Raw genomic sequence first — 10,640 nt, 5'->3', positions numbered from 1 at the left:
GTAATTCCCTGTAAGGAACATGAATGCCAGAATTGGCTCTTTTGACCGCATATGCAATCATCAAATTCAGAAATAAATCCGAACGCTCTTTGACACACACGCTTAATCCGACGTTGGTCAAAATTAAACACGCATGTTGCTTGTTTTATCTCAAATCATGTTGACTGGAAAATCTTCTTCATATAGTATACATGAAAGACATTCGTCAACCAAGACTCTCAATTATCTATCTGTTTTCTGCTCTTGGATTAATATCCAAGAATTCTTTTCTTTTGAAGCCATTCTTTAGAGAGAACATACTCCCTCACGTTATGACCATTCGTGGTCATCTTTCGGGTCACAAGTACCCGGCCATTCGCTTTCACGAATGAAAGCATGAAAAACTTTTAGTCTGAGAAAACATAGCCAATAATCAACACTAATGAGCATAATAATAACCCTACGTTGGTATGGTTAAAAAATATGCACATTAAACTTTTGTAAAACTTCCTTTTTATACTCTGAATCACCGCTGTGGTAGAATTAGAATAAAACACATTCTTCTACATTAATTCCATATCACCGTTGGGCGGACATGGAAATAATGCATATAACTCATAAACAATGTGATGATAGTATTTCTATTAAACAACTTTGCTAAGAAATAATAATCATCATCAACTTTATTGCAGCGGAAACAAGAAATATGCATTTCTCTAGTTCAAGAGCATTTCTTCATCTTTAACTATTCTCTGAAAATTGATCACTTTGATGCAAAATTTTATCAGAGTTTAAGCTTTGAACATGAGAGTCATAGAATTATAGTATTGTTATCATCAATGTTAGTCAGAAAATAACAATACCATATTTCAACTATAAAACAAATATCTTTCTTTTGTCATAGAGGAAACTATCTTAATCAGATTTCACCCACAGGGGAAAAACATTGCTCAAAATAGTCCTTCCAATTAAATTTTCCCGTTGGTTCCAATTTAATTGGAGGATAAAACTTTTACTTTGCAGCGGAAACTTTATAATATTCTATTCAGAAATAATTCTGTGCTCTTTTACTCTCTAAGCAATTTTAACCGGTTAGTTCAAAAAAGCAGTAGAGAAGCAAGAATATAATCTTTTACTTTAGATCTATTCACTTTTAGCACCTTTTTTTTATTTGCAGCGGAAAACATGAATAAAAAAAATTCATGAATTTTTTATTCTTTACAGAAACTTTTCTTTGACCGTATAAAAAAAACAATGAACCTTTTAATTTCCTTTATAAAATTCATGAACTTTTCTTTTTCTGGAAATTTTCTATTTTCACTTTCAGAAACTTTTTCTGTTTACTTTTTATATTTTCTAAAACAAAATTTTCGGATTAAATTTAAATAGAAAATACTATAAAAATTAGCCAGCTCCAGCCGGCCTCGGCTTGGCGCGGGGGGCCCGCATTGGCCCACGGCCTGCACCCCCGCACGCTCGCGTGAGCCTGCCTGGCCTCGGCCTGGGCCAATGGTCTTGGCCCAGCGCAGCCTCCTCCTCTTTGGCCCAAGAGGCCAACGCTGCTTCATCCTGGCCGTCGGATCGGATCTGGCGGTCCAGCACGCCGTTCGCCCCAACAAAACGAGCCAGCGCCCGCGGGGAGGGAAACCCTAGTTCATTTCCTCCCCTCCCCCGCGCCGCTCTCTGCCCTTCCCTCGCTCAAGGACGGCGCCATGTAGATCCACGCCGGCCGCCGGAGACGGACTCCTCGAGCCCGCGAGCTCCCTGCTCCTTCCCCTTCTTTTATCCTGTGACAGATAGAGAGAGAGCGGCGCCTCGGACCCCTCCCGAGCTTCCTTTCCTAGCAAGGGCGAAGCCGGGCCACTGGCAAGTCTCTGTCCGGCCGCCGGCGACGGCGTCGAACGCCGCCGCGCCGCGCAAGCCTCGCCCCGTCCGCATGCGGCGGCGGCCACCGCGGCCCCGCGTGCACTTTTTTTTTATCTTTGAAGCCCCCAACACAACCCACTGTCCAGTGGTAGAGAGAGGCAAGGCCACCACGGCTTCGGAGCACCAGGCGGCGGCGTCGTGGCCATCCTCCTCGCCGGTCGCGCGTCCTCCCTTGCGGCGGGTGCGCCGCCGTCGAGGGACTTGCCCGCGGTGCTCCCCCCTTTTTTCTTTCTTTTCCGGTGAGCTTTGTGGCTCCGGTGGTTCTTCGTCCCCGCACCTCGGCTTGCCGATGCGTGTGGGGATCGAGAGGAACAGGCGCGGCATGACGGCGGCGCTCTTTGCCGGCGGCCCAAGGCCTTCTCCGGTGTACTTTTCTGTTCTTTTGTTCGCTTTTCTCTGCCCTGTTAGGGTTCTTTGGGGAGGGGATTTCTTTTGCTTTGATTTCTCTGTTTCTTTTCAACCGAAAAAAAATCTAACCCAATCTGGCTGATACCATTGATAGATCTGTGAATCGGGTTTGTAGATTAATCTGGTGAACCTACCTTCTCTTTGTGGCTCGAGGAGCTCCAGTTGCCGGCCATGGTGGATGGTGGTGGTGGTGGCAGAGAGTAGTGGTGGCGGAGCTTCCCATCAGCACTGCAATAACCCTAGATCGGTAGGGGATTAGGTGGGGTCATACGGCTGTATGATGAACCTCGTGATGCAAGCCGCCGGCCCCCACCTCTTTATATAGTGCAGGTGACAGGGGCCGTCACCCATAGTGGGTTGAGCGCCCTCGATCAGGGCGCGGATCTAAGGGCCCGGTGGGCCGTTGGGCCCACACGGTGGAGATCATCCTAACAGTTCCTGATGTTGGAGCTCACAGAGAAGGGTATTATGATATTCTACTTACTTCTGAAGGTGCATTAGAAGATAGTGGATGTCCAGATTCTTTGGCTTCAGAAAGGTGGTGATAAAAATCCTGAAGTATTGTCAGTATTTTCGTCTTAAAAATAGAGGGCAAATAAAGAAGGTACACAGTCGTGTTCATTGTCATGGAAAATTATTATCCTTTTTGTTATCCTGAGTAGTTGTTGTTGGATGTTATTTCTCTCTTTGAAAAACATCTGATGTAAATTTGTTGTACTCCAACTCACAAACCCTACTACTAGACCCAAAACCTACTACTAAATGGTTCCAAAAAAATTGCATGTTATTGTAGAAGTCTTGATCAATATTCTCGTGTTACTGTGATGTAGTAGACAAAATTTTATGCTTGGACATTTTTAATTTTTCTTATAGCAACTATTGCTCTGAAATTGTTGGTCTCTTACTTCTATTGACGGCAGAAGAGAACACATTTGGGTACACCCACCAGGATAGTTTGTTCTACGTTTATCTTACTTTGGAGTTGCAGACCCTAAGATATCAAGATAGCTCATTTACATAGTATATTAAATCTCTTGATGGTATAACATGACATTGACAGGAATTATTGATGACTACTTTGATGGGTACTTTTCTGAAGAAATGATTGTCCCAGGTACTGTGATGCTCGCAGTTCTATCTTTCAATGCTTGCATATGCCATTGTGATACAAGAGTACTATCAGATTTTGCAATGTTCGTGATTCAGATTGACCATGATTGATACTGTTGTTTAAGATCATAAAATTTGTCATGGTTGATTAAATAGGCACAGTTGATTCTAGTCGCAGACCCTAAGATATCAAGAAAGCACTGCTACAAATTTAGAACTAGGATGTAGTTTTTCATAGTTCCTGTCATGTATGCTTATTTGCAATCTAGGATCACAATTGTAAAGGTTAATTCTTTTAGTTGTGTAGCATTGCAGATCTCGGCTCTTGAAAATTTTCCTACCATACCAACACATTAGGTAGGATTTGCCTTATTTTGTAATGAGCAAACAAAAATGTTGTTAATATAACAAATAATTATGCGCAGTAGTACATGGTTGGAAATTCCTTTCTTGTTCAATGCATATTAGACTGAAATTTGTACTGTTTGGTCTGCATTCACAATCAACATGGGGTGCTGAAGTAGTGTAAATTGTTTGAAGTTGCTTATTGGCCAGTATATATAAGGTTGGAGTACTGTACTGTTTGGTCAGCCGTTTTGGTATGTATCGTTGAATCGACACCCATTAAGCTCTTTTTGGTTTCTATTATCTGTGAGCACATATGAACATCGATGAAAACTATTCTGGGATGAAACGTGAGCATGCCTTGGTGTACATATGAAGGAACTGATTTTTTCAGCATCCGGGGGAGATTTTCCTGTTTTGATTTTACAATTTTGATTCTTTCCTTCATCTGTTGATGGGTAAAAATTAACACACGTAGTTGTATACATATTTTGAAAATTGGAAGCGGTTTTAACATTTCACATGATATTGTAGTTTACGGTACTAAGCTTGACGCTGCTCGGTGTGCTGTTGTTCTTCGTCGGCGTGGAGCTAGCCGTCGCTGCTATGGTACATGTACCCGTTGCCTCAGCTTGACGTAGTTTGCGATGGACATAGACATGGGAACGTCGCGACGGAGATCCCCCACTCCAACCCATGACTCTAGGGTGACTGGCGGTCGGCCAGTGACCGAGCTCAAAATCCGGTTCAGTGTTAATGGTGGGTTGTGCTCCAGTGCAGGGGTGGTGGCGCTTTGAGGAGGAAACATGTGCGTGCCTTTGTCAGTTGGTTTTTGTACTTCTACTTTTCACTTTCAGAATCAATCGTGATTCCATGGTGAGTCATTACCAACCAAATTATGGGGAGTTCTGCTCTAGGCAGCCGATCAGGAAGGAACAAACCCCGTCTCTCTGGTGCTCCAGTAGTAGATATTGCTGAAATAGCTAAAGGATTTAGTTGTAACACTTGCTCTGAACTTTACTCAACAAGCAAGTTTTCCAAATATTGAAGTCGAATTTTTTCAGGGTTCATATACATATACACAAATAGTGGGAAATTAATGGCCCTTAGATATTGTTGTGCTCTTTTGAAAAGCGGGTCTGTATACAACATATAGTGGATATGTGTGTGTGTGTGTCTATATATATATATATATATATATATATATATATATATATATATATATATATGTATGTATTCTAGGATCTATGATGCCCAGCAAGCGTGAACAAATTTAGCTTGTGATTTTATTAACGCATCGCTATGCTTTAATACAAAGTTTAGGCGTAGTTTTACTTTATTGATAAATTACCCTCCGGAAAGGTTCATATCTAAGACTTGGTTGGTCAATTGTTGCACGCCTAACTAAAATCTTTCCTTCAGGATATTTTTAGGTTTAGAAGACTTTTCATCATTATTTGCAAATCCATGAGATCTAGCATAGCTAGCCAGCCCATGATCTACTTGGTTGCACTCTCGACGCATCAGGGATGTGCAGCACTACTGAAAACAATTCATCTGCTCCTTAGTATCCACATACCCGACAAACAGTCTTGATCTGCAGGTCCCAGTGAATTGCAGTGCCTCAAAAACTATGAGCTGTCGATTTTCAAGATTACCAGGCCAGTTACCATTCATGTGGATGAGTGAGAGCACGAAACAGCCTCAGCTTCTGCTTCGTCGGTGGTGTCTGAGCAGTTCAGTTACTAGCGAGAACAACATATGTCCTTTGTACTAGAATGATTATTCCTGTTGCAACATACTCCTCAGTACTTGCCATTATCTATGGGTATGTAATCTTAATGAAAATCATATGTTTCTGAATATCACCATGTATGCCTCGCTTGATTTTCCCACACACCCAAAGTCCTATCAATCAATGTGTGCGCAGGTGATTAGATTAGAAAAAAATAAAGTTTGAAATTTGATAAGGAGTCCTGATGGACGTGTATATATATGCATGTGTTGTTTATATCTGAATCGAGGGAAAGTATAAAAACAATATACACTTATGTGCTTGTCTAAGCCGTCCTGATGGAATCCTGTAATACCACCAGGCCACCGGTACTTGTCAGCCTAGCAGGAGTAGCATGCATGATGAAAAATCACAATGCAATGGAAGACTGCATTGAATGCGAGGGATCTCGGTGTCCAAGGTATACATGATGGCTTGGTGATGGAGCTTGGAGGCCGCAGGAGCCAAAGGCCGAGAGATCCCGCAAGAGAAAAAAAGGATGAGATAGAGAAGCGGCGGAGATTGCTTATGGCCGGGTGGGACGAGGATGAACGGAAAGAAGTGGGTGCACATGACAAGTAAGGGGCTGACAGACAGCACTGCAGGGCACACGGGCAAGAAGTATGTGTTAGTTCGTTATGAAGCAACACACAAGGGGTAGAAGGAGAAGGGGATGCTCAAGGGGAGGGCGGTACACGGGTGGTGTTCCTGGATCGGTAGAGTGGCAGTGTTGAGCCAGGGGGAGAGTTGGTATGGTGTGTGTGGGTAGGAGTATGCGGGATCCACCATGATGGTGCACAAGTGAAACCCTCATACTGAATTAGGTGGTGTGATATTTTCTCTCCCGTTGCAACGCATGGGCAATTTTCCTAGTCTAAGTAAAAAGGGCTATGATACACCTCGGCATTCTTATTAATTATGAATTGTTTAGGCACGAAAACACGCAAATAAAAAGGGATAAATGTGGTGGCTTGTATGCCTTTTGATTCAACAATATTACAGAAGTACTAAGAATTGGCTTTATCCTCCTTCAATTTTTTATTTTTTTTTGCCTTTAGCAACATTGATTCACCCACAAAAAAAAGAAGCAACATTGATGTGATGATTCGTTGGTATCCCTTGTAGCCATGTACAACGTGCGCCACGAAGCACGTACTACGTGCATCGCCATTGGGCATTGATTCATACAACTGTCGCCTACATGGCAGCAGTATGTGCTTGTAATCCCGAACTAAGTTGTCGCAATGAAGCCCGGTATGGCGCTGCAGCTGATCCACGATCCAACAATGGCCTCCCTCCTCGCGGTCACGCTCACCGCCGTGATGCTGCTCATTGCCGCCGTCAACAGATGCCGCCGGCGAAAGCCGCCATTGTCGCCTAGCCCGAGGAGCCTGCCGGTGATCGGGCACCTCCACCTGGTGCGTCCACCAGTGCACCGCACCTTCCCGCTGGTCTACATCCGGCTCGGCTCCACCCATTGCGTGGTGGCCAGTTCCCCTCGCGTTGCCGCCGAGCTCATCCGGACGCACGAGGGAAAGATTCGAGAGCGGCCGCTCACTGCCGTGGAGCACTAGTTCGCCTACGGCTCCGACGGCTTCGCCTTCGCTCCCTACGGCCCACACTGGCGGTTCATGAAGCGGTTGTGCATGTCCGAGCTCCTTGGGCCCGCACGGACCATCAACCAGCTCCGTCCCGTCCGTCGTGCTGGACTAGTGTCACTGCTGCAGAGCGTACTCCATGATCCATCACGCCACGTCGTCGTCAGTCGCGGTTGGATCTCACCGCCGCACTGATCCGGCTGTCCAACACGTCCATTGTGAGGATGATGGTGAGCACCGTGCCCGAGAGTTTCTTGGAGGAGGCACAAACGCTACTGAAGTCTGTGGCAGAGCTCGTCGGCGCATTCAACGTCGAGGACTATGCAGCACCGTGCCGCAGCTGGGATCTGCAGGGCCTCGGCCGCCGGTCCGCAGACGTCCACTGCCGCTTTGACGCACTGCTCGAGGACATGATGAGGCATAAGCAGGAGGCCCGTGAGGCCAGGAGGATGCGTTGTGATGGAGAAGGAGAGCCACTGGAGAGCAGCAACGACTTGCTAGACATCCTATTGGACAAGATGGAGGATGACACGGTGGCGGAGGTGAAGCTCACCAGGGAGAAGATCAAACCTTTCCGAACTAATTTCCTTGTTCTTTTGCCGTTAACTCTTATCGATGATACATGCGGATGTAGGACGTGGTCACTGCCGGCTCCAACACGCCAGCGGCGATGATCGACTGGATGCTCGCGGAGCTGATGAACCACCCGGAGTGCCTCCGCAAAGTGCGGGAGGAGATCGACACGGTGGTTGGCCGTGAAAGGATAGCCGGCGAGGGTGATGTGGTGAGCCTGCCCTACTTGCAGGCGGTGTACAAGGAGGCACCACGCCTGCGCCCTGCGGCACCGATCGCACATCGACAGTCGACGGAGGAGATGGAGGTTGCTGTAGGCGGTGGCTTTACGATCCCGGCGGGCACGGCGGTGTTCATCAACCTGTGGACCATTGGGCGTGACCCGGCCCACTGGGATGCCCCTCTGGAATTCCGGCCGGAGCGGTTCATGGCCGGCGGCCGCAACGAGGTGCTGGATCCGCGCGGGCAGCACTTCCAGTACCTGCCGTTCGGTAGCGGCCGCCGCGGGTGCCCTGGCATGGGGCTTGCTCTCCAGTCCGTGCCGGCAGTTGTGGCCGCGCTCGTGCAGTGCTTCGACTGGGCCATGATCACTCCCGGAGATGGCCATCCAAAGCCGACGGTGATGATAGACATGGAGGAAGCCGATGGGCTGGTGTGCGCACGCAAGCACCCTCTCATGTTGTGCCCCTCGCCTCGCCTCAGCCCCTTCCCCCACGGTCTTCTAACGTCTAAGTCTAGCCACACCCACACCGTACACACCATGAGTCCACATAAATAACTTTTTTTAGGGTATAGTCCACATAAATAACTGGTTTGGTGAATCTCTGTCGACCGCATGGTCGTTTTTTTACGAGTAAGTCCCTGGATCTATTATAAAGGAACAATTGTAGTACAAAGCACCCACGAAGTATATAACAAGGTCCTTGGACCAAAACATTTTCGCTTGACGTTCTTATTCTTGGGTCGACTTGTCGTAGCAGGCACGATCTGAGCCTTTGTGCATACCTTATTTTTTTTAAAAGGAAATATATTAATATCAAATAGATATTAATTACACCAAGCCTCTCCACCAACAAGATGTCTAAAAATATCCAAGATGCACACAGCCAAAAAGAAAATAAAAATAGGAACAAAAAAGCAAAAAGAAAAAGAACCCTGCCATGGTAATCGATCATCCGCGGTAGCAACACTCTAAGCACCGCCAAAACAACACTCGGACTATAAAGAAGGTTCTCCAAAAGCAACGCCTTCAAAAAGGAAACAATGCACAAGCGTTGTCGTTGCCAGATCAAAGATCGTAGGTTTTCACCCTCAAGAAAGACCGCGTTCCCAAAACAATACCTTCAACAAGGTCAGTGCCAGGCACAGCCAATAAAGGCCAGACCTTGGGTTTTCACCCTAAAAATCACGACTCGGTACTGAAAGGAGCACCACCAACAAGGAAGTACTCCAATGATGTCGCCCCCTCTCGCGGAGTCCACTACTAGAAGTCTCGTACCACCAGGCTCACAGGAAGTCATGCCTGGTTTGGACAGTAACATATCCCGCAGGCTAAGTCTGGACAACTGCGTGTGAAGCAAATCTTCATCGCATCCAAGACCCCGCCTTCGTCACTTGCAGTTTCTCTAATCATGCCATGGCATTCTCCGCATGTGTTGATCCCTTGGAAATCTTAGTGTAGACATGTCCCGAGGTGTCAACAAAAATCTAGCTTCGCGATTCCCCGGTAAAGCTAGTTATACTGATGTTGCGGGTGTACTCGACCGGCCAAATCCAACCAATGTGTCCAAAGAGCGTCATATACACCAGTCCTTGTTTTCCTTCGTCGGAGAAGTCCGGAACTCGCCGATGACGAAATCAAAGAGGACTGATCTCAAATAGAACGGTGACTTTGCGCAAAGATCACTAGGGTCATGAGGGACGCGTCCTCCCACTGCTCCAACCGGTGCCACGCCCGAGGTCCTGCCCACGGCCAGAGATCCACCGCTACCGATAGCCACCACCGCCGGGAGGCAGAGTAGCTGCCACCGGCCCTTGCTGCCAATAGCCACCACCACTGCCGCATCGCCAATCGACCAGAGCTGACCGTCGCTCCAAGGTATGCTCTGCCGCCATGCTGCCCGTCGTGCCACAGTCCCCCAGGCCACCGCCGCTGCCGCACGACAGAGCTGTCAGACCCGAGCGTCGTCATGCCACAACGCTCGACACCAACACCGCACCCGACCATGGAGAGGCTTGCCCGTGCAGCCCCCGCGCGAGGACGCCAAGGCCACGACGCCGCCTGCCCTGACAGGCTTTGCCCGGCCGCGCCCGTGACGGCCGCGAGGGAGGAGGGGGGACGGGAGAACGGCGGCGGGATCTGAGATCGCCCTCCCCATCGCCTTGTGGGTGCGACGAGAGAGGGATATGAAATTTCGGATCGGGCGTTTTTTTTCTTTGTGCATACCTGTGCGCTCTTTTGTTTTCTTCATCCGGTGTTCTTTTCCTTTTTGTCAGTGGTTTGTTTTTCCGTTCATATGAAGATATTATAAAATTGTGGGTGTACGCGTCAGTTTATGTTGGTTCCACCGGTACAAAGCAGAGCATTTTGCAGTAACGTTGTTTTTCTGCATTTTTTCTTTCTGTAATAACTCTTATATCTTTATTATTAATTTTCTTCTAGTTATTTGACTACATATCAAGAAACACAATAGGGCGAACTTTTATATGGTTGCACTCCTAGAAAGACAATGCTATCCCTAACCCAACATAAAGTATAACTTAACTAGTGCAGGCATTCGTCCCCCATCGTCTGGTGGATCGCCACTGCTTCAATGCGGCTAGCGGCAGAAGTAGCCTTCGTGATCAACGTGCCAGTGTGAACGGCCGGCAGGTGGCTGGCCGATCAGCAAACATATATGTGTGTAAGAATCTGTCTCATCTGGTCA

The 10,640-nt window shown here is 47.2% G+C and overlaps 1 pseudogene; it reads left to right on the top strand.

Annotated features, from left to right (window-relative positions):
* Positions 1-1,646: 1,646 nt before the first annotated feature.
* LOC119349852 lies at positions 1,647-10,076 on the top strand (annotated as a pseudogene).
* The last annotated feature ends 564 nt before the right edge of the window (positions 10,077-10,640 follow it).

Source organism: Triticum dicoccoides, chromosome 1A (assembly GCF_002162155.2).
Source record: "Triticum dicoccoides isolate Atlit2015 ecotype Zavitan chromosome 1A, WEW_v2.0, whole genome shotgun sequence".
NCBI classification, from domain to species: domain Eukaryota; kingdom Viridiplantae; phylum Streptophyta; class Magnoliopsida; order Poales; family Poaceae; genus Triticum; species Triticum dicoccoides.
Note: the sequence above shows the minus strand (reverse complement) of the source record. Positions and strands in the feature narration are given on the sequence as shown.